This window comes from Hyla sarda, unplaced genomic scaffold (assembly GCF_029499605.1).
Source record: "Hyla sarda isolate aHylSar1 unplaced genomic scaffold, aHylSar1.hap1 scaffold_934, whole genome shotgun sequence".
NCBI lineage: Eukaryota > Metazoa > Chordata > Amphibia > Anura > Hylidae > Hyla > Hyla sarda.
In genome coordinates this window covers 52,614-73,874 of record NW_026610964.1, presented here as the reverse complement: position 1 = coordinate 73,874, position 21,261 = coordinate 52,614, and the positions used below count along the sequence as shown (strand labels likewise).

Sequence of the window (21,261 nt, the reverse complement as noted above, 5' to 3'; positions counted from 1 at the left end):
ATCTGGTCCTGGTGCGGTGATCCCTCTGATCTCTCCATTCTGCCGGATAGTCTCAGCGAAGAGCTCTATAACACAAACAAAAAGGAGAGGTGAAAGGGGGCAGCCTTGTCTAACCCCTGAAAGAATGGAAAAGGGGTCAGTCTTCCAGCCGTTCACCAACACCGTGCTGTAAATGTCAAAATACATAACGTTAACAAAAGAGCAAAACATCTTCCCCAGACCCAGCCTGCGCAAAACCCTGTCCATGAATGCGTGGGAGACACGGTCGAACGCCTTCTCCTGATCTAAGCTGACCAGGGCGGCGCGGCCCCCGCGGTCCTGGATGTAATGGACCGTGTCTCTCACAAGGGCAAGGCTGTCGGCAATCCTGCGGCCAGGAATGCTGCAGGTCTGGTCCGGATGGACGATCTGCCCCATGACAGGTTTCAGCCTGTTGGCCAGCACCTTGGCGAGGATCTTGTAGTCCACGTTCAGGAGAGAGATGGGACGCCAGTTTTTCAGGTCACATCTCTCCCCCTTCCGCTTATACAAGATCGTGATCATCCCTTCCCTCAACGACGGAGGCATTCTGCCCCCCACCACCATCTCCTCGTACACCTCCAACAGGTCCGGACAGATCAGGTCACCCAGCGCTACGTAGAGCTCGGCCGGGAGACCGTCACTGCCCGGGGTCCTGCCGGGCTTAAAGGATCTAGCGGCAGAGAGCAGCTCCCCCACCGTCAAGGGATCGTCCATAGCCGCCGCACCTGCGGGATCAACAACGTTAGTGACACCTGACAGGAACCTCTCGGCGGCTTCGGGGTCGGATGACTTGGGGGCGTAGAGGTTGCTGTAGAAGTCGTGGACGACCCCCATCACTTCCTCCTTGCCGCTCCTCATGTGTCCGGTCTCATCTCGTAGCTCAGTCAGGGGCGTGTGGCCGGCATGGAGCTTCCTGAAAAAGAAAGAGTTACATTTCTCACCCTTCTCCAGGTTCTCCACCTTGGAACGAAAGACGATTCGCTTGGATTCCTCCTCAAAGTGCCTTTTCAAGCTCTTTTTGGTCTCCTCCAGCTCCTCCCTGACGTCCCAGCCACACTGGAGCAGGTCCTGCAGGGACCGCAGCTCGCGCTGCAGTTTCCTCAAGTCCCACTTCTTCGCACACGCCTGTTGTCTGCCTTTTGCCTGAAAGAAACAACGGAATTCGACTTTAACATATTCCCACCAATCGCTGATGCACTTGAACAGACATTTGTCATTTCGCCATACAAGGTACGCATCCCTAAGTTCCTCCATGACCTCCCTCTGCTCCAACAGGGCACAATTCAACTTCCAGGAGCCTGGGCCAGGAGGGAATCCATGGCCCAGAGTCCCCCGGAATCGAATGGCCCTGTGGTCAGAGAAGAAGCAGGGGACCATAGAGTACGACACCTTTCTGACTGCTCTCGAAGTGAAGATGAAGTCTATCCGAGAACGGAGCGAGCCATCGGGGCGGCTCCACGTATAGTTTACGGAGCCGTTCCCGATGGACCCGACAACGTCCTGCAAGGATGCCTCCGTCACCATCTCAATCAGCAGTTTAGACGTCACGTCCAGGTTGGCGGATGTGCCAGAACTGCGCCCGTCCACCTCAATGGGGCAGTTGAAGTCACCACCCAACACTACTGCCCTAGTGGTGGCGAGTTCAGCCCGCAGGGCCTGGAGAACCTCCAGTCGGACATCCCTCTCAGGGGAGGCGTACACGTTGATGAGCCGCACGGGCTCACCCGCCCAGGAACCGTCTGCGACAAGAAGTCTGCCACAGACGAGCTCCCGGACGGAATCAAGTGCAAAGTTACCTCCCCTGATCAGGATGGCCACCCCCGCAGACCTATTGTCGCCCCCACCAGACCAGTAGGAAGGGCCGTGAGGCCACCGCCTGGCCAGATGGTTGTAAGACCTAGAAGCAGACAAAGCACATTCCTGCAACATGTAAACATCACACCTCTGGGAATCTAAGAACGTAAGAACAGTCTGGAATCTAAACCAAGCTCTAATACTCCTCACATTAATGCAGAAGATGTTGAGATCAGCCATGGGAATAAAAAAAGAGAGGTTAGTTCTGATACTAGTTACCAGTCTGGTCGGACGGGTCCTCTTCTCTGGCGCCTGTCGGCTCGTGTGGCTTCTCGTAGCGCCCTTCCAAGAACTCGTCGTAGACCGTGTTGGACGGAGTGTCCAGGATTTTCTTAACCTCTGGGTCCTGCAGCAGCTCCTCCATAGATTGAGCTTGGACTGGCTCTGCTTGGACCTGCTCCACTTGGGCCTGCTCCATCACCTCCTCTCCTTCTGAAGCCTCAGGGCTCTCGCAGACCTGCTCCATCTCCTCCTCCTCATCTGAAGCTTGAGGGGTTTCGCAGGTCTCGATTATCTTTCTTTTGTGGGACTCTTCTGATACGTTGTCCCTTCCTTTCCTCTTCCTCTGTATGGTACCTGGGGGAGGAAGCACAGGAAAGTCCTCCGAAGGGCGGGCACCAGCAGCTGGAGGGGGGTTAGGTGCTGCTGGGCCAGGAGAGAAAGGAGGCTGGGTGGGGCGGGGGGCAGGAGAGAGTGCCCGGGCAGGGGAGGACGGGGCAGGGGTGGGCCGGGCAGGGGAGGACGGGGCAGGGGTGGGCCGGGCAGGGGAGGACGGGGCAGGGGTGGGCCGGGGTGGGGTACGGGGGGCAGGGGTGGGCCGGGGTGGGGTACGGGGGGCAGGGGTGGGGCGGGATGGGGCAGGAGGGGTGGGGGTGGGACGGGATGGGGCAGGAGGGGCAGGGGTGGGACGGGATGGGGCAGGAGGGGCAGGGGTGGGACGGGATGGGGCAGGGGTGGGACGGGATGGGGCAGGGGTGGGGCGGGATGGGGCAGGAGATGGGGCGGGAGGGGCAGGGGATGGGGCGGGAGGGGCAGGGGAGGGGCGGGACGGGGCAGGGGTGGTGGCTTTCGCCTTCTTACCCTCCTTGGTCGGCTTGGCCATCCGTGGTGTTGGCTCCGGAGCTGGGGCTGGCTTCGGTGCTCTCGCTGCCACAGATGCCCATGTTCTCTCCCTCTGGGGGCAGTCCTTGTAGCTGTGGGCTGCCAGTCCGCAGAGGTTGCAGGTCTTGCTCTTGGGGCAGTCCTTGGTCGTGTGACCTGTCACACGGCAATACCTGCAGGCATCCTCCGTACAGTCCTTGCCCTCGTGGCCCATCTTGCCACATCTCCTGCAGGTCTGCGGCATGTCCGGGTAGAAGATAAGTCCTGTGGAGTTGCCCAAGGAAAATGTCGTTGGCAGGTGCTGTAGTCCGTCTGGAGAAGCAGGGTTCTTGTTGAGTCTGACGACCACAGACCACTTGCAGGTCCAGTATCCGAGTGAGTTCAGGATGCGGGTGGGCTCCCTCACCACGGTGCAGAAGCGCTTCAGGAAGGTCGAGATGTCCGTGCCTGGGGTGTGTGGGTTCCGCATTGAGACCGTCACCCGCCTCTCCTCTCTTTGAATAAGGCAGTTGCCCACAAAGCGAGAGAAAGGGGATTCGGGACTCGCCGCTTTCACCACCTCCCAGTATCTTCTACAGGTCCCAATGGTGGCAAAGGTGATGTAGAAGATTCCCGAAAAGAAGGTTGCTATTCCCAGGGTGTCAGCCGTGGGGAAGCCTTGATCCGCCAGCATCTTCTTGCAGAACACGTCGTGGGACATGTCCGGCACCCTTCCGTCCACGGGCTTGAGCTTCAAGGCAACAGTCTGCCTCATCCAGGGCTCCAGGGTTGGAGCTTCCAGGTTAGGAATTCTGCCGCCCTTCTGCCTTGCCGTGGTGGAGGTTGAAGCTTGCTGTGGTTGGGGCTGGACCTCCAGGCCTTGCCCTGCAGCCTCCTGGGTGGACTTGCTGGTTGAGGCCATGGCTTCTTCCAGCAGGCTCTTTTCCGCTTCCTTGCTTGCTTGTGGAGAGAGGCTTCGCAAAGTCTTCTTTCCCGGGTGGGAGGAGCTATGCAGATCCGGTCCCGGTGGGAGGAGCTATGCAAATCCTTCTCCAGAGGCAGCGAGTTTCTTCGAAAAGATTCTGCGCCGCCTTCCTCTTCGCCGCTGTTCCGGAATTCACCGCCGATTCCCTTCTTCCAGGTTCTTCGTCGGCTTCTTCCGGAGCTGCAGTCTTCAAGATCTTCTCCTTCTTCAGATGTTCCGAGGCAGGCAGGAGACGATCTTCAGGTGGTATGCTCTAGAGAAATGCGGTTCTAATAAGAACGAAAAGTACTGCAATCGTACTACGCAAAATCTCTACCACAATGCTTGGAGTTCTTCAGACCGTAGCGATCATGGTATCTCCCCTGCCAGGTAAACTGATAAGAACAGATACTACACTTGATCTTAGCCAAAAGGCCGAGAAGCGATAACCGTGAAAGGGGCGGGCCCAACAAGGTCCCCTTCATGGGCACTATCACTGCTTGCTGTCAGGGAGGCTGCCAGACAATTTTCCATGCACACTCTGGGCTGGGGGGCAGTCAACCACCAGTACACACAGCAGAACCTAAACCCATACCATTATTGCTAAGCAGCAAGACAGGGGCCCATTGCACTCCCACGGGGCCTTTTTAAATGCAATCCATCCCGGATTTGCCAGGAACCCTTCTTACTCCTCCTACTTGCATGTGACACTGGGCTTAGGATCTGCATAGGAAACACACACACAAGCACACACCTACCTTTGTTGCCTGCAGATGCCTCCTTGGCTGTCCCCAAACGGTATCAAACCAACACCCACGGGAAGCTGTAAGCATAGAGGACATGCCTGCACCCCATTGGACTTACCTGTGTGGGTTAAATCCGGGTTATTTGACAACCTATGGCGGTGATGGTTCTGCTCAGGCAGAGCAGTGCTGATGCTCCTCATAAAGCTGTCGCTGCTGTGAAGGTTCTAGGTGACATCACAAATCCCTATGGTTACATACACAACAAAGCTGGGTTGTTGTTGTTTACACTCTGCAAGGCCTGTGGAAGTGAGTGACATCATAGCACTGTAGTTCTGAGGGTTGTAGATGGATGCAACAATCTCCTGTTGCTTCTATGAAGGCCGTAATAGACGACATCACCAAACAGCTCCATAGTCACATACACAGCAAAGGAGAGATGTTGTTTACACCTAGTGATGTCAGTGGTATTGAGTGACATCATAGCACAGTGCTAAGGCTCCTGGGCCTGGACACAGCAGCGGCTGCAATATCTCAACGGAGAATACGTTTATATATATGTGTGTGTGTGCGCGTATATATATATATATATATATATATATATATATATATATATATTTCTCCGCCGAAATCACTTTTAAACCCATTTCCACCTTTTTTTCCCTTCTCTTCCTCTTACTTTTTTTTCACGTTTTTTTACGTTTTTCTCCTTTTCGCCTCTTTTCTGGGCGTATTATTCTTCTTTTTCTTCTTTTTTTTCGTCTAATGCATACCCCATCAGTGCAGCAATGCTTATTCAATACCGCCAGCAGATGGAGACACTGGGGGATAATTTTCTAAGGATTTATACTGATTTTTCCTGTCTGAATTTGTCGCACAGAAAGTTGCAGGCCAAATATGTGCGACATTTCTGCGACTTTAGCTTCTAGAGCATTTTTACAACATTATACATAGGTGCTGAATACATAAAAAGCGACTGTTCAGCGACAGACAAGTCGCATCGGCTGAAAGTAGGCCAGAATGTCAGTCCATGTTGGAGCAGGTTTAGATACAGTCTAAAGCATAGATCTCAAAGTCTGTGCACAGAATTTAGCAAGGGCCTCGCACCTTCTGATGCATCAGGTAGGTGCACAATAGCATAGCCTAACCCTCTGTACTTTGGTCTATATTGATGCGGGACATAGACAGCCAGCTGATGACCAATCCATTAGTGCAATGGATGGCTGGAAGCATTTGTCTTTGCCTTTGCAATACCACAGAAGCAATGCATGGTCAATGTACAGCAATGACACACCTGTGTGAACAGCCAGGAGACCCCCCCCCCCCCCCCCCCCATGTTATGTTACATAGTTACATAGTTAGTACGGTCGAAAAAAGACATATGTCCATCAAGTTCAACCAGGGAATTAAGGGGTAGGGGTGTGGCGCGATATTGGGGAAGGGATGAGATTTTATATTTCTTCATAAGCATTAATCTTATTTTGTCAATTAGGAACATTCAGCACCCACCCGCTATCAAGGCAGCTGCCTATCATGTCATGCCCTACCTGCACAGGTGTGCTGGCTACTCAAATGATCCAATTAAGGAGGCCATTTAGTCAGCAGCAGCAGAAGTCCTGTGCCTGGACGCTCCAACAGCGGCCAGACACAAGCAGAAGCAGAAGCAGCAGAAGCAGCAGCAGCACCACCTTTTGCTTTTTGGCTGCAGAAGCAGCAGCAGCAAGGCCCACAGGGCTGGCTAGCTGGCTAGCCAGCAAGCAAGCAGGTAGCAATGAAAGTAGGAATCTTTCTTTTTAACCCTGTAAGGGGGTGGTGCACTGTACCCGAAGATACTGCCATATCGGGTCAATGCATAGGGCGACGGAAGCAAGCTTCGAAATCAGCCCCCGTTCTCAAAAATCCATTTAATATATGGTCCCCAGATAGGGGACGTATCAGATATTAAACTGATAAGAACAGATACTACACTTGATCTTAGCCAAAAGGCCGAGAAGCGATAACCGTGAAAGGGGCGGGCCCAACAAGGTCCCCTTCATGGGCACTATCACTGCTTGCTGTCAGGGAGGCTGCCAGACAATTTTCCATGCACACTCTGGGCTGGGGGGCAGTCAACCACCAGTACACACAGCAGAACCTAAACCCATACCATTATTGCTAAGCAGCAAGACAGGGGCCCATTGCACTCCCACGGGGCCTTTTTAAATGCAATCCATAACCCGGATTTGCCAGGAACCCTTCTTACTCCTCCTACTTGCATGTGACACTGGGCTTAGGATCTGCATAGGAAACACACACACAAGCACACACCTACCTTTGTTGCCTGCAGATGCCTCCTTGGCTGTCCCCAAACGGTATCAAACCAACACCCACGGGAAGCTGTAAGCATAGAGGACATGCCTGCACCCCATTGGACTTACCTGTGTGGGTTAAATCCGGGTTATTTGACAACCTATGGCGGTGATGGTTCTGCTCAGGCAGAGCAGTGCTGATGCTCCTCATAAAGCTGTCGCTGCTGTGAAGGTTCTAGGTGACATCACAAATCCCTATGGTTACATACACAACAAAGCTGGGTTGTTGTTGTTTACACTCTGCAAGGCCTGTGGAAGTGAGTGACATCATAGCACTGTAGTTCTGAGGGTTGTAGATGGATGCAACAATCTCCTGTTGCTTCTATGAAGGCCGTAATAGACGACATCACCAAACAGCTCCATAGTCACATACACAGCAAAGGAGAGATGTTGTTTACACCTAGTGATGTCAGTGGTATTGAGTGACATCATAGCACAGTGCTAAGGCTCCTGGGCCTGGACACAGCAGCGGCTGCAATATCTCAACGGAGAATACGTTTATATATATGTGTGTGTGTGCGCGTATATATATATATATATATATATATATATATATATATATATTTCTCCGCCGAAATCACTTTTAAACCCATTTCCACCTTTTTTTCCCTTCTCTTCCTCTTACTTTTTTTTCACGTTTTTTTTACGTTTTTCTCCTTTTCGCCTCTTTTCTGGGCGTATTATTCTTCTTTTTCTTCTTTTTTTTCGTCTAATGCATACCCCATCAGTGCAGCAATGCTTATTCAATACCGCCAGCAGATGGAGACACTGGGGGATAATTTTCTAAGGATTTATACTGATTTTTCCTGTCTGAATTTGTCGCACAGAAAGTTGCAGGCCAAATATGTGCGACATTTCTGCGACTTTAGCTTCTAGAGCATTTTTACAACATTATACATAGGTGCTGAATACATAAAAAGCGACTGTTCAGCGACAGACAAGTCGCATCGGCTGAAAGTAGGCCAGAATGTCAGTCCATGTTGGAGCAGGTTTAGATACAGTCTAAAGCATAGATCTCAAAGTCTGTGCACAGAATTTAGCAAGGGCCTCGCACCTTCTGATGCATCAGGTAGGTGCACAATAGCATAGCCTAACCCTCTGTACTTTGGTCTATATTGATGCGGGACATAGACAGCCAGCTGATGACCAATCCATTAGTGCAATGGATGGCTGGAAGCATTTGTCTTTGCCTTTGCAATACCACAGAAGCAATGCATGGTCAATGTACAGCAATGACACACCTGTGTGAACAGCCAGGAGACCCCCCCCCCCATGTTATGTTACATAGTTACATAGTTAGTACGGTCGAAAAAAGACATATGTCCATCAAGTTCAACCAGGGAATTAAGGGGTAGGGGTGTGGCGCGATATTGGGGAAGGGATGAGATTTTATATTTCTTCATAAGCATTAATCTTATTTTGTCAATTAGGAACATTCAGCACCCACCCGCTATCAAGGCAGCTGCCTATCATGTCATGCCCTACCTGCACAGGTGTGCTGGCTACTCAAATGATCCAATTAAGGAGGCCATTTAGTCAGCAGCAGCAGAAGTCCTGTGCCTGGACGCTCCAACAGCGGCCAGACACAAGCAGAAGCAGAAGCAGCAGAAGCAGCAGCAGCACCACCTTTTGCTTTTTGGCTGCAGAAGCAGCAGCAGCAAGGCCCACAGGGCTGGCTAGCTGGCTAGCCAGCAAGCAAGCAGGTAGCAATGAAAGTAGGAATCTTTCTTTTTAACCCTGTAAGGGGGTGGTGCACTGTACCCGAAGATACTGCCATATCGGGTCAATGCATAGGGCGACGGAAGCAAGCTTCGAAATCAGCCCCCGTTCTCAAAAATCCATTTAATATATGGTCCCCAGATAGGGGACGTATCAGATATTAAACTGATAAGAACAGATACTACACTTGATCTTAGCCAAAAGGCCGAGAAGCGATAACCGTGAAAGGGGCGGGCCCAACAAGGTCCCCTTCATGGGCACTATCACTGCTTGCTGTCAGGGAGGCTGCCAGACAATTTTCCATGCACACTCTGGGCTGGGGGGCAGTCAACCACCAGTACACACAGCAGAACCTAAACCCATACCATTATTGCTAAGCAGCAAGACAGGGGCCCATTGCACTCCCACGGGGCCTTTTTAAATGCAATCCATAACCCGGATTTGCCAGGAACCCTTCTTACTCCTCCTACTTGCATGTGACACTGGGCTTAGGATCTGCATAGGAAACACACACACAAGCACACACCTACCTTTGTTGCCTGCAGATGCCTCCTTGGCTGTCCCCAAACGGTATCAAACCAACACCCACGGGAAGCTGTAAGCATAGAGGACATGCCTGCACCCCATTGGACTTACCTGTGTGGGTTAAATCCGGGTTATTTGACAACCTATGGCGGTGATGGTTCTGCTCAGGCAGAGCAGTGCTGATGCTCCTCATAAAGCTGTCGCTGCTGTGAAGGTTCTAGGTGACATCACAAATCCCTATGGTTACATACACAACAAAGCTGGGTTGTTGTTGTTTACACTCTGCAAGGCCTGTGGAAGTGAGTGACATCATAGCACTGTAGTTCTGAGGGTTGTAGATGGATGCAACAATCTCCTGTTGCTTCTATGAAGGCCGTAATAGACGACATCACCAAACAGCTCCATAGTCACATACACAGCAAAGGAGAGATGTTGTTTACACCTAGTGATGTCAGTGGTATTGAGTGACATCATAGCACAGTGCTAAGGCTCCTGGGCCTGGACACAGCAGCGGCTGCAATATCTCAACGGAGAATACGTTTATATATATGTGTGTGTGTGCGCGTATATATATATATATATATATATATATATATATATATATATTTCTCCGCCGAAATCACTTTTAAACCCATTTCCACCTTTTTTTCCCTTCTCTTCCTCTTACTTTTTTTTCACGTTTTTTTACGTTTTTCTCCTTTTCGCCTCTTTTCTGGGCGTATTATTCTTCTTTTTCTTCTTTTTTTTCGTCTAATGCATACCCCATCAGTGCAGCAATGCTTATTCAATACCGCCAGCAGATGGAGACACTGGGGGATAATTTTCTAAGGATTTATACTGATTTTTCCTGTCTGAATTTGTCGCACAGAAAGTTGCAGGCCAAATATGTGCGACATTTCTGCGACTTTAGCTTCTAGAGCATTTTTACAACATTATACATAGGTGCTGAATACATAAAAAGCGACTGTTCAGCGACAGACAAGTCGCATCGGCTGAAAGTAGGCCAGAATGTCAGTCCATGTTGGAGCAGGTTTAGATACAGTCTAAAGCATAGATCTCAAAGTCTGTGCACAGAATTTAGCAAGGGCCTCGCACCTTCTGATGCATCAGGTAGGTGCACAATAGCATAGCCTAACCCTCTGTACTTTGGTCTATATTGATGCGGGACATAGACAGCCAGCTGATGACCAATCCATTAGTGCAATGGATGGCTGGAAGCATTTGTCTTTGCCTTTGCAATACCACAGAAGCAATGCATGGTCAATGTACAGCAATGACACACCTGTGTGAACAGCCAGGAGACCCCCCCCCCCCCCCCCCCATGTTATGTTACATAGTTACATAGTTAGTACGGTCGAAAAAAGACATATGTCCATCAAGTTCAACCAGGGAATTAAGGGGTAGGGGTGTGGCGCGATATTGGGGAAGGGATGAGATTTTATATTTCTTCATAAGCATTAATCTTATTTTGTCAATTAGGAACATTCAGCACCCACCCGCTATCAAGGCAGCTGCCTATCATGTCATGCCCTACCTGCACAGGTGTGCTGGCTACTCAAATGATCCAATTAAGGAGGCCATTTAGTCAGCAGCAGCAGAAGTCCTGTGCCTGGACGCTCCAACAGCGGCCAGACACAAGCAGAAGCAGAAGCAGCAGAAGCAGCAGCAGCACCACCTTTTGCTTTTTGGCTGCAGAAGCAGCAGCAGCAAGGCCCACAGGGCTGGCTAGCTGGCTAGCCAGCAAGCAAGCAGGTAGCAATGAAAGTAGGAATCTTTCTTTTTAACCCTGTAAGGGGGTGGTGCACTGTACCCGAAGATACTGCCATATCGGGTCAATGCATAGGGCGACGGAAGCAAGCTTCGAAATCAGCCCCCGTTCTCAAAAATCCATTTAATATATGGTCCCCAGATAGGGGACGTATCAGATATTAAACTGATAAGAACAGATACTACACTTGATCTTAGCCAAAAGGCCGAGAAGCGATAACCGTGAAAGGGGCGGGCCCAACAAGGTCCCCTTCATGGGCACTATCACTGCTTGCTGTCAGGGAGGCTGCCAGACAATTTTCCATGCACACTCTGGGCTGGGGGGCAGTCAACCACCAGTACACACAGCAGAACCTAAACCCATACCATTATTGCTAAGCAGCAAGACAGGGGCCCATTGCACTCCCACGGGGCCTTTTTAAATGCAATCCATAACCCGGATTTGCCAGGAACCCTTCTTACTCCTCCTACTTGCATGTGACACTGGGCTTAGGATCTGCATAGGAAACACACACACAAGCACACACCTACCTTTGTTGCCTGCAGATGCCTCCTTGGCTGTCCCCAAACGGTATCAAACCAACACCCACGGGAAGCTGTAAGCATAGAGGACATGCCTGCACCCCATTGGACTTACCTGTGTGGGTTAAATCCGGGTTATTTGACAACCTATGGCGGTGATGGTTCTGCTCAGGCAGAGCAGTGCTGATGCTCCTCATAAAGCTGTCGCTGCTGTGAAGGTTCTAGGTGACATCACAAATCCCTATGGTTACATACACAACAAAGCTGGGTTGTTGTTGTTTACACTCTGCAAGGCCTGTGGAAGTGAGTGACATCATAGCACTGTAGTTCTGAGGGTTGTAGATGGATGCAACAATCTCCTGTTGCTTCTATGAAGGCCGTAATAGACGACATCACCAAACAGCTCCATAGTCACATACACAGCAAAGGAGAGATGTTGTTTACACCTAGTGATGTCAGTGGTATTGAGTGACATCATAGCACAGTGCTAAGGCTCCTGGGCCTGGACACAGCAGCGGCTGCAATATCTCAACGGAGAATACGTTTATATATATGTGTGTGTGTGCGCGTATATATATATATATATATATATATATATATATATATATTTCTCCGCCGAAATCACTTTTAAACCCATTTCCACCTTTTTTTCCCTTCTCTTCCTCTTACTTTTTTTTCACGTTTTTTTACGTTTTTCTCCTTTTCGCCTCTTTTCTGGGCGTATTATTCTTCTTTTTCTTCTTTTTTTTCGTCTAATGCATACCCCATCAGTGCAGCAATGCTTATTCAATACCGCCAGCAGATGGAGACACTGGGGGATAATTTTCTAAGGATTTATACTGATTTTTCCTGTCTGAATTTGTCGCACAGAAAGTTGCAGGCCAAATATGTGCGACATTTCTGCGACTTTAGCTTCTAGAGCATTTTTACAACATTATACATAGGTGCTGAATACATAAAAAGCGACTGTTCAGCGACAGACAAGTCGCATCGGCTGAAAGTAGGCCAGAATGTCAGTCCATGTTGGAGCAGGTTTAGATACAGTCTAAAGCATAGATCTCAAAGTCTGTGCACAGAATTTAGCAAGGGCCTCGCACCTTCTGATGCATCAGGTAGGTGCACAATAGCATAGCCTAACCCTCTGTACTTTGGTCTATATTGATGCGGGACATAGACAGCCAGCTGATGACCAATCCATTAGTGCAATGGATGGCTGGAAGCATTTGTCTTTGCCTTTGCAATACCACAGAAGCAATGCATGGTCAATGTACAGCAATGACACACCTGTGTGAACAGCCAGGAGACCCCCCCCCCCCCCCCCCATGTTATGTTACATAGTTACATAGTTAGTACGGTCGAAAAAAGACATATGTCCATCAAGTTCAACCAGGGAATTAAGGGGTAGGGGTGTGGCGCGATATTGGGGAAGGGATGAGATTTTATATTTCTTCATAAGCATTAATCTTATTTTGTCAATTAGGAACATTCAGCACCCACCCGCTATCAAGGCAGCTGCCTATCATGTCATGCCCTACCTGCACAGGTGTGCTGGCTACTCAAATGATCCAATTAAGGAGGCCATTTAGTCAGCAGCAGCAGAAGTCCTGTGCCTGGACGCTCCAACAGCGGCCAGACACAAGCAGAAGCAGAAGCAGCAGAAGCAGCAGCAGCACCACCTTTTGCTTTTTGGCTGCAGAAGCAGCAGCAGCAAGGCCCACAGGGCTGGCTAGCTGGCTAGCCAGCAAGCAAGCAGGTAGCAATGAAAGTAGGAATCTTTCTTTTTAACCCTGTAAGGGGGTGGTGCACTGTACCCGAAGATACTGCCATATCGGGTCAATGCATAGGGCGACGGAAGCAAGCTTCGAAATCAGCCCCCGTTCTCAAAAATCCATTTAATATATGGTCCCCAGATAGGGGACGTATCAGATATTAAACTGATAAGAACAGATACTACACTTGATCTTAGCCAAAAGGCCGAGAAGCGATAACCGTGAAAGGGGCGGGCCCAACAAGGTCCCCTTCATGGGCACTATCACTGCTTGCTGTCAGGGAGGCTGCCAGACAATTTTCCATGCACACTCTGGGCTGGGGGGCAGTCAACCACCAGTACACACAGCAGAACCTAAACCCATACCATTATTGCTAAGCAGCAAGACAGGGGCCCATTGCACTCCCACGGGGCCTTTTTAAATGCAATCCATAACCCGGATTTGCCAGGAACCCTTCTTACTCCTCCTACTTGCATGTGACACTGGGCTTAGGATCTGCATAGGAAACACACACACAAGCACACACCTACCTTTGTTGCCTGCAGATGCCTCCTTGGCTGTCCCCAAACGGTATCAAACCAACACCCACGGGAAGCTGTAAGCATAGAGGACATGCCTGCACCCCATTGGACTTACCTGTGTGGGTTAAATCCGGGTTATTTGACAACCTATGGCGGTGATGGTTCTGCTCAGGCAGAGCAGTGCTGATGCTCCTCATAAAGCTGTCGCTGCTGTGAAGGTTCTAGGTGACATCACAAATCCCTATGGTTACATACACAACAAAGCTGGGTTGTTGTTGTTTACACTCTGCAAGGCCTGTGGAAGTGAGTGACATCATAGCACTGTAGTTCTGAGGGTTGTAGATGGATGCAACAATCTCCTGTTGCTTCTATGAAGGCCGTAATAGACGACATCACCAAACAGCTCCATAGTCACATACACAGCAAAGGAGAGATGTTGTTTACACCTAGTGATGTCAGTGGTATTGAGTGACATCATAGCACAGTGCTAAGGCTCCTGGGCCTGGACACAGCAGCGGCTGCAATATCTCAACGGAGAATACGTTTATATATATGTGTGTGTGTGCGCGTATATATATATATATATATATATATATATATATATATATTTCTCCGCCGAAATCACTTTTAAACCCATTTCCACCTTTTTTTCCCTTCTCTTCCTCTTACTTTTTTTTCACGTTTTTTTACGTTTTTCTCCTTTTCGCCTCTTTTCTGGGCGTATTATTCTTCTTTTTCTTCTTTTTTTTCGTCTAATGCATACCCCATCAGTGCAGCAATGCTTATTCAATACCGCCAGCAGATGGAGACACTGGGGGATAATTTTCTAAGGATTTATACTGATTTTTCCTGTCTGAATTTGTCGCACAGAAAGTTGCAGGCCAAATATGTGCGACATTTCTGCGACTTTAGCTTCTAGAGCATTTTTACAACATTATACATAGGTGCTGAATACATAAAAAGCGACTGTTCAGCGACAGACAAGTCGCATCGGCTGAAAGTAGGCCAGAATGTCAGTCCATGTTGGAGCAGGTTTAGATACAGTCTAAAGCATAGATCTCAAAGTCTGTGCACAGAATTTAGCAAGGGCCTCGCACCTTCTGATGCATCAGGTAGGTGCACAATAGCATAGCCTAACCCTCTGTACTTTGGTCTATATTGATGCGGGACATAGACAGCCAGCTGATGACCAATCCATTAGTGCAATGGATGGCTGGAAGCATTTGTCTTTGCCTTTGCAATACCACAGAAGCAATGCATGGTCAATGTACAGCAATGACACACCTGTGTGAACAGCCAGGAGACCCCCCCCCCCCCCCCCCCATGTTATGTTACATAGTTACATAGTTAGTACGGTCGAAAAAAGACATATGTCCATCAAGTTCAACCAGGGAATTAAGGGGTAGGGGTGTGGCGCGATATTGGGGAAGGGATGAGATTTTATATTTCTTCATAAGCATTAATCTTATTTTGTCAATTAGGAACATTCAGCACCCACCCGCTATCAAGGCAGCTGCCTATCATGTCATGCCCTACCTGCACAGGTGTGCTGGCTACTCAAATGATCCAATTAAGGAGGCCATTTAGTCAGCAGCAGCAGAAGTCCTGTGCCTGGACGCTCCAACAGCGGCCAGACACAAGCAGAAGCAGAAGCAGCAGAAGCAGCAGCAGCACCACCTTTTGCTTTTTGGCTGCAGAAGCAGCAGCAGCAAGGCCCACAGGGCTGGCTAGCTGGCTAGCCAGCAAGCAAGCAGGTAGCAATGAAAGTAGGAATCTTTCTTTTTAACCCTGTAAGGGGGTGGTGCACTGTACCCGAAGATACTGCCATATCGGGTCAATGCATAGGGCGACGGAAGCAAGCTTCGAAATCAGCCCCCGTTCTCAAAAATCCATTTAATATATGGTCCCCAGATAGGGGACGTATCAGATATTAAACTGATAAGAACAGATAAGGTTTCAACAAAATTTTATTGAATAAATAAGAAACCATACAGAATTTAAAATGCAAAATAATAAAAGGTTCACAAAAGTTTTAAAATACAAATAATAAAACCAGTTATAAAAGGAGAAAAAATAAAAATGGCAGGATAAAACATTATACAAATGTCATAAAAACTGATTATATTGGAGGGGCGTGGCTTGGAGCTCCGAGAGATGAGCCGCATGGAGTGAGTGCTCCTGCCTGGGCTACCACATCTAGGGCTTTTCTAAGTGTCATGGGAGGCAATTTTAGAAAGAAAAGCAAGAAAGCAGCAGCTAAACGTCCCCAGCACATAACTAAGTTCTTCACAGTGTGGCCGGCTTCATCTGAGCCTCGGACATCCACAGTGCGGCCTCCTCACTCCACACAGCCGGACCCACTGTGCGCAGCGCGGGAAATACTGTGTGTGCAAGCTGGGCTGGTGACTGCACGCTCAGGCACCCGGACAGACACAGAAGCAGTGCATAAGAAGCAGCTGAATATGATGGCTGAGAGCAACAACAAACAGGTACCTTCTCCATCTCGCTCTCTCCCTCCCCCGCTTGTACAGCGAGGCACACAACTTTCAAAGTCTGCCTCAACCCACACTCCCTCTGGCCCCTCTATAACTGGAACTGCTCCTCACAAAAGACATGGGGCTACACCTGACTCTAACAAGTCCTCTCCAGACCCCACTCACCTTTCAGCCAGCCTGACCCCAGCAGAAGCTGCACGATCTCCACCAGGAAGTTCCTCCCGTCCTGACAGCTCAGTGAAGCAGCACAGTGAGACGCTGACTCAGCTCTCACAGACACATGCTTTAACTGTTTCACCACTGCCTCCACAGCAAGGTCTCACAACTGAGCTCAATGTGAATGCAAACACTGACAAAGAGACTCAAAACTCAGCCACCTGGGGTAGTACTAATCAGAAATATGCAATTACTTCTATGCCACCTGCTGAGACTGTACTTTTACATACAAACTCAGAACGAGTACCAGGCCCTCCAGCCCAAGACATCACTGACTGGTCTGCTGCTATGGACTCTGACATTTCTAACTCTGATGGAGGTCCCAATGACTCCTCCGCTGAAAGCGACACGCCTGATTATTGGGGTGCTAGTCCACCGGCGAAAAAGAAATTATTTAAGACTCCAAAAAAACACTCGCATATTAGCCCACGCTTCTCTGGTCACTCATCATCTGATGATACGCCAACTTCACCACAGACCGCTACAAACCGTCTGCATGCTCTCAATAAGCCGTCTCAGCTGTTGCCCTGCGAACCTCAAATTCCAGCAGTGACTACCGAGCTACCAACTCCTGAAATGGCAGCTAATACATTGAAAAACTTCCCAGAACTGCAGGCCCTCTTGGCCCTGCTCCCAACCAAAAATGACATGCTATCCCTGGCTACCAACCTAAAAAATGCCTGGAGACAGGATCTGAAGCCTGTGAAGGCCGAAGTCACTAAACTAAATGAGCGAGTACAAAGCCTTGAAGATTTCAGATCGTCAGTTTCTTCTCAAATTCAAGATCTTCAAAACGCCACCAAAACTCTGACCATTCAGCGAGCGCAAGATGTTGATCACCTAGATGACCTGGATAACAGGAACAGGAGAAATAACATCAGGATCAAAGGCCTGCCGGAATCAGTCTCATCGCAAGAACTTTCAGGGACTCTGCAAAAGATCTTCAATGGCATTCTCCAAAGACCCCCCGACACACCAATAGAGCTAGACAGGGCACATAGAGCCCTCAAAGCAAAGAGCCCAGATCCGAAGAAGCCGAGGGATGTAATATGCAGAATTCACCACTATCTTCTAAAAGATGAAATAATGACCAAAGCAAGAAACTTCCCTAATCTGGCTTATAATGGGACTGGCATCAGACTCTTTCCGGACCTTTCACTTCGCACGCTGAAATTGAGGGCAACCTTGAAACCCCTCCTTCATAAGCTTCAAAATGCCAAAATCATCTACCGCTGGGGATTCCCATTTTCGCTAACTGCAAGACATGGCTCCACCGTTGCTGTTCTTCGCAGACCGGAAGATCTCCCTGCCTTCCTAGAGACATTCAAATTGCCACATGTCCCCCTTCCTGATTGGTGCAGCTTATTCCCACCATGGAAGCCGGTGCCACTCCCAGTGTCAGATCGCCAAAAGCATCTGGACATCAGAGATGACAACAGTGGACTTGCCCATTTTTCCCAGAAACACAAGCGCAAGACCTAGGACTACTGCTATGCCTGCACCTCCTTCGCTTTGAGGTCAACCGGTTTTCCTCAGCTGAGGCCCCCCGTGTGAGCGATCGGCTCAGTGGCCTTAGTCGGGACAGTTCCTGAACCACCTTATAGTTGCCAGTTTGCACTAAGTATTCTTCAACCTTAGTTAAAAAACTACCATTCCCCTCACCCCTTACACCACCACATTTAGCTGCCATGTTTGACTTTTGCCTCCCACCATTTTGTTGTTAAGTGGCCCTTTGGTCACCTTTTGTTTGTAAGCCCTAGTCCATGTTTCCTCTCCCCCCTTAGTGTTTGGGAGAGTTACTTTAGATAGTATAATAGCCCAGAGTGCTACTTACATGCTATTCTCTACTTGCTACACTACTTAACATATTTAACAGTGCCCTGTCTCTGTCGCACCTTCCACGTTGCCCACACTAGCTAGCCGTTCGGGCTGGCCCCGTTCTGGTCTTTGGCCCTTATGGCCTCCTCTTATAGTACCCGTGTACCCATTCACTTATGGATACTTCTCCTTCTAATCCTCTCCATCTCTTGTTTTTTTTTTACTGTTCTACTTTATTTCTTCCCTCCTAGGATTCGTGTTTCTCACCTTCTCCTGCCCAGCGGACGGAGCATTCTATGGACTCATGGCATGGCTGGTAAGTGGACCCATATTACACAACCACACAATGGCAGCTGACATAACACTCACTACTCTTAATGTTCAAGGGTTCAATACACCGGAAAAAAGGGCCCAAATACTGTATTCCCAACATAAACTGAAAACTCATATCCTAGCGATTCAAGAGACGCATTTCAAAGAAGGACACCTACCCAAATTAAATAACAGATATTACACTTCCTGGTTGCACAGCGTTAACACTGAAGCGAGGACTAAGGGAGTTTCAATCGCTTTCCACAAATCCCTCCCCATCACGATTAATTCATCCCAACTAGACCCTAATGCACGTTATGTATTCGCCAATTGCACGCTAGTTAACCAGCCACTTACAATTGCTGCTGTGTATGCCCCCAACCACAACCAGATTCCCTTCTTTCTGGGCACGCTTGAAGCTTTGAGAGCCTTTGCAACGGGACCGATCCTGTTATGTGGTGACTTCAATCTACCTCTTTTCCCTCAGGTAGATACATCTTCTGGTCATTCTACTCTATCATTCCGCAAACTCAGCGCTCTCAGAAAGAAATTGCACTCCTTGCAATTAGTCGATGCCTGGAGAGCCTTACATCCCCAGGATAGGGATTACACCTTTTATTCCCACCCAAGAAACACCTATAGTCGTATAGATTACATTTTCTTCCCACACCATCTCCTTCCTAATATCACACGTACTCGAATAGATGTCCAAACCCTGTCAGATCATGCCCCCGTGAGATGCTCATTTACGCTTCCCTCTTTAGCCAAACCCCACTCCTCATGGAGACTAAACGAATCTCTGCTCTTAGATACCCTGTGTATACAAGACCTCAAGAAATCAATTACTCACTTTCACTCTGACCATGTCTCAGACTCATCATCGCCTCTGATTAAATGGGAGGCGTTGAAATGTGTCTTGAGAGGAATACTTATGAGTCATGGGGCAAGGCTGAAGAGGGAAGCGTCCGCAAAGTTGGCTTCTCTATACCAGGAGCTTCAACACCTTGAATCCCTCCATAAGAAATCTCAGTTAGACTCCACTTACCGAGATCTCATAAAGATACGTACTGAGCTTCTATCTTACATAAATATTAAACACAGACACTATAAACAAATTACTGGACGCCTCTTCTATGAATGGGGCAATAAGTCGGGAAAGCTTTTGGCAACTGCCCTCAGGGAAAAGAGATCCTCACTTTACATAGCATCTATTAAATCCCACACGGGTCTGCCAACTTACCTAACCCCGGAAATACTTGAGGCGTTCCGGCAATACTACTCAGCTTTATACTGTCTGCCCAAACCAAAAAACCTAGTATCTCCGTCTCCTGACACCCCCTCTTTAATGCAATATATATCTGACACAGCTCTCCCCCAACTACCCAAACAGACGATACAGACACTGGAAGAGCCCTTTTCATCTGAGGAGCTGGACTTAGCCATCTCCTCCATGCCGGCGGGGAAAAGCCCTGGCCCGGACGGCTATACGGCAAAATTTTACAGATCACTTAGAGAGGAATTATCAGGTCCATTACTCAGTGCATTCAACAATATATCTGATTCCTCCCCCCCACCCAGTTCCTTTCTGCGAGCCTTTGTAACTGTAATCCCAAAAGAGGGTAAAGACCCGCTACTATGCCAAAGCTACCGACCTATATCTTTAATTAACACAGATGCAAAACTGTTTGCTAAACTGATTGCTAACAGATTGGCGACGCATATGCCGTCCCTAGTACACCCGGATCAAGTAGGCTTTGTGAGCGGCAGAGAGGCGAGGGATAATACACTCCGGACCTTTTCTGTAGTTTCTTACGCTAGACAAAATAAAGTCCCTCTATTTCTGCTGTCGTTAGATGCAGAAAAGGCTTTTGACCGGGTGGACTGGGACTTCTTATATGCATCGCTGGCTCAAATTGGTATAGGTTCCCGTATGCTGGCCCGTATACAGGCGTTATATTTCCACCCACAGGCTCAGATAAGAATAAATGGCCAATTGTCGACCCCATTCAATATTTGTAATGGCACCCGACAGGGATGCCCGTTATCCCCTTTATTATATGTCCTGTGTATGGAACATCTTCTGGTTGCCATTCGCAATAATGAGGACATTAAGGGTCTGAATGTCTCCCCGGGCCATTACAAATGTTCGGCCTTCGCAGATGATCTGCTGTTATTTCTTTCCTCCCCTTTAACTACCTTACCTTCCCTATTGTCCACAATACGCCAGTTCTCTAACTATAGCAATTACAAACTCAATACTTCCAAATGTGAAGCTTTAAACATCACACTCCCTGCCCACACCCTACAACAGTTGCAGGAATGTTATCCCTTCCGATGGCAGGCTAAATCAATTAAATACTTAGGTGTCCATGTTCCCGCTGACCCGTCTGAAACCTTTTGCATCAACTTCCCACCACTCTTACACTCTCTCAAATCCGACTTGTCCAGATGGGAGCGGAGAGACTTTTCTTGGCTGGGGAGGGTAAATATCCTGAAAATGAATATGCTACCTCGTCTCTTATATCTTTTCTCCTGTATTCCCTGCCTAATACCCAGATCCTATTTCAGGGAACTCTCTGCTCTCAGC

The 21,261-nt window shown here is 48.8% G+C and overlaps 5 non-coding genes and 1 pseudogene across 5 annotated transcripts; all 6 read right to left on the bottom strand.

The window, feature by feature from the left end:
* Positions 1–4,220: 4,220 nt before the first annotated feature.
* LOC130350170 (U2 spliceosomal RNA) lies at positions 4,221–4,366 on the bottom strand (annotated as a pseudogene).
* Positions 4,367–6,469: 2,103 nt separating this feature from the next.
* Positions 6,470–6,660, bottom strand: LOC130350137 (U2 spliceosomal RNA). The gene has a single exon (XR_008887318.1). It is a non-coding gene; the product is annotated as a U2 spliceosomal RNA (small nuclear RNA).
* Positions 6,661–8,755: 2,095 nt separating this feature from the next.
* LOC130350136 (U2 spliceosomal RNA) lies at positions 8,756–8,946 on the bottom strand. Its single transcript, XR_008887317.1, has one exon. It is a non-coding gene; the product is annotated as a U2 spliceosomal RNA (small nuclear RNA).
* Positions 8,947–11,048: 2,102 nt separating this feature from the next.
* Positions 11,049–11,239, bottom strand: LOC130350133 (U2 spliceosomal RNA). Its single transcript, XR_008887315.1, has one exon. It is a non-coding gene; the product is annotated as a U2 spliceosomal RNA (small nuclear RNA).
* Positions 11,240–13,338: 2,099 nt separating this feature from the next.
* LOC130350132 (U2 spliceosomal RNA) lies at positions 13,339–13,529 on the bottom strand. The gene has a single exon (XR_008887314.1). It is a non-coding gene; the product is annotated as a U2 spliceosomal RNA (small nuclear RNA).
* A 2,100-nt stretch (positions 13,530–15,629) lies between these two features.
* On the bottom strand, positions 15,630–15,815 carry LOC130350162 (U2 spliceosomal RNA). Its single transcript, XR_008887341.1, has one exon. It is a non-coding gene; the product is annotated as a U2 spliceosomal RNA (small nuclear RNA).
* Positions 15,816–21,261: the final 5,446 nt, after the last annotated feature.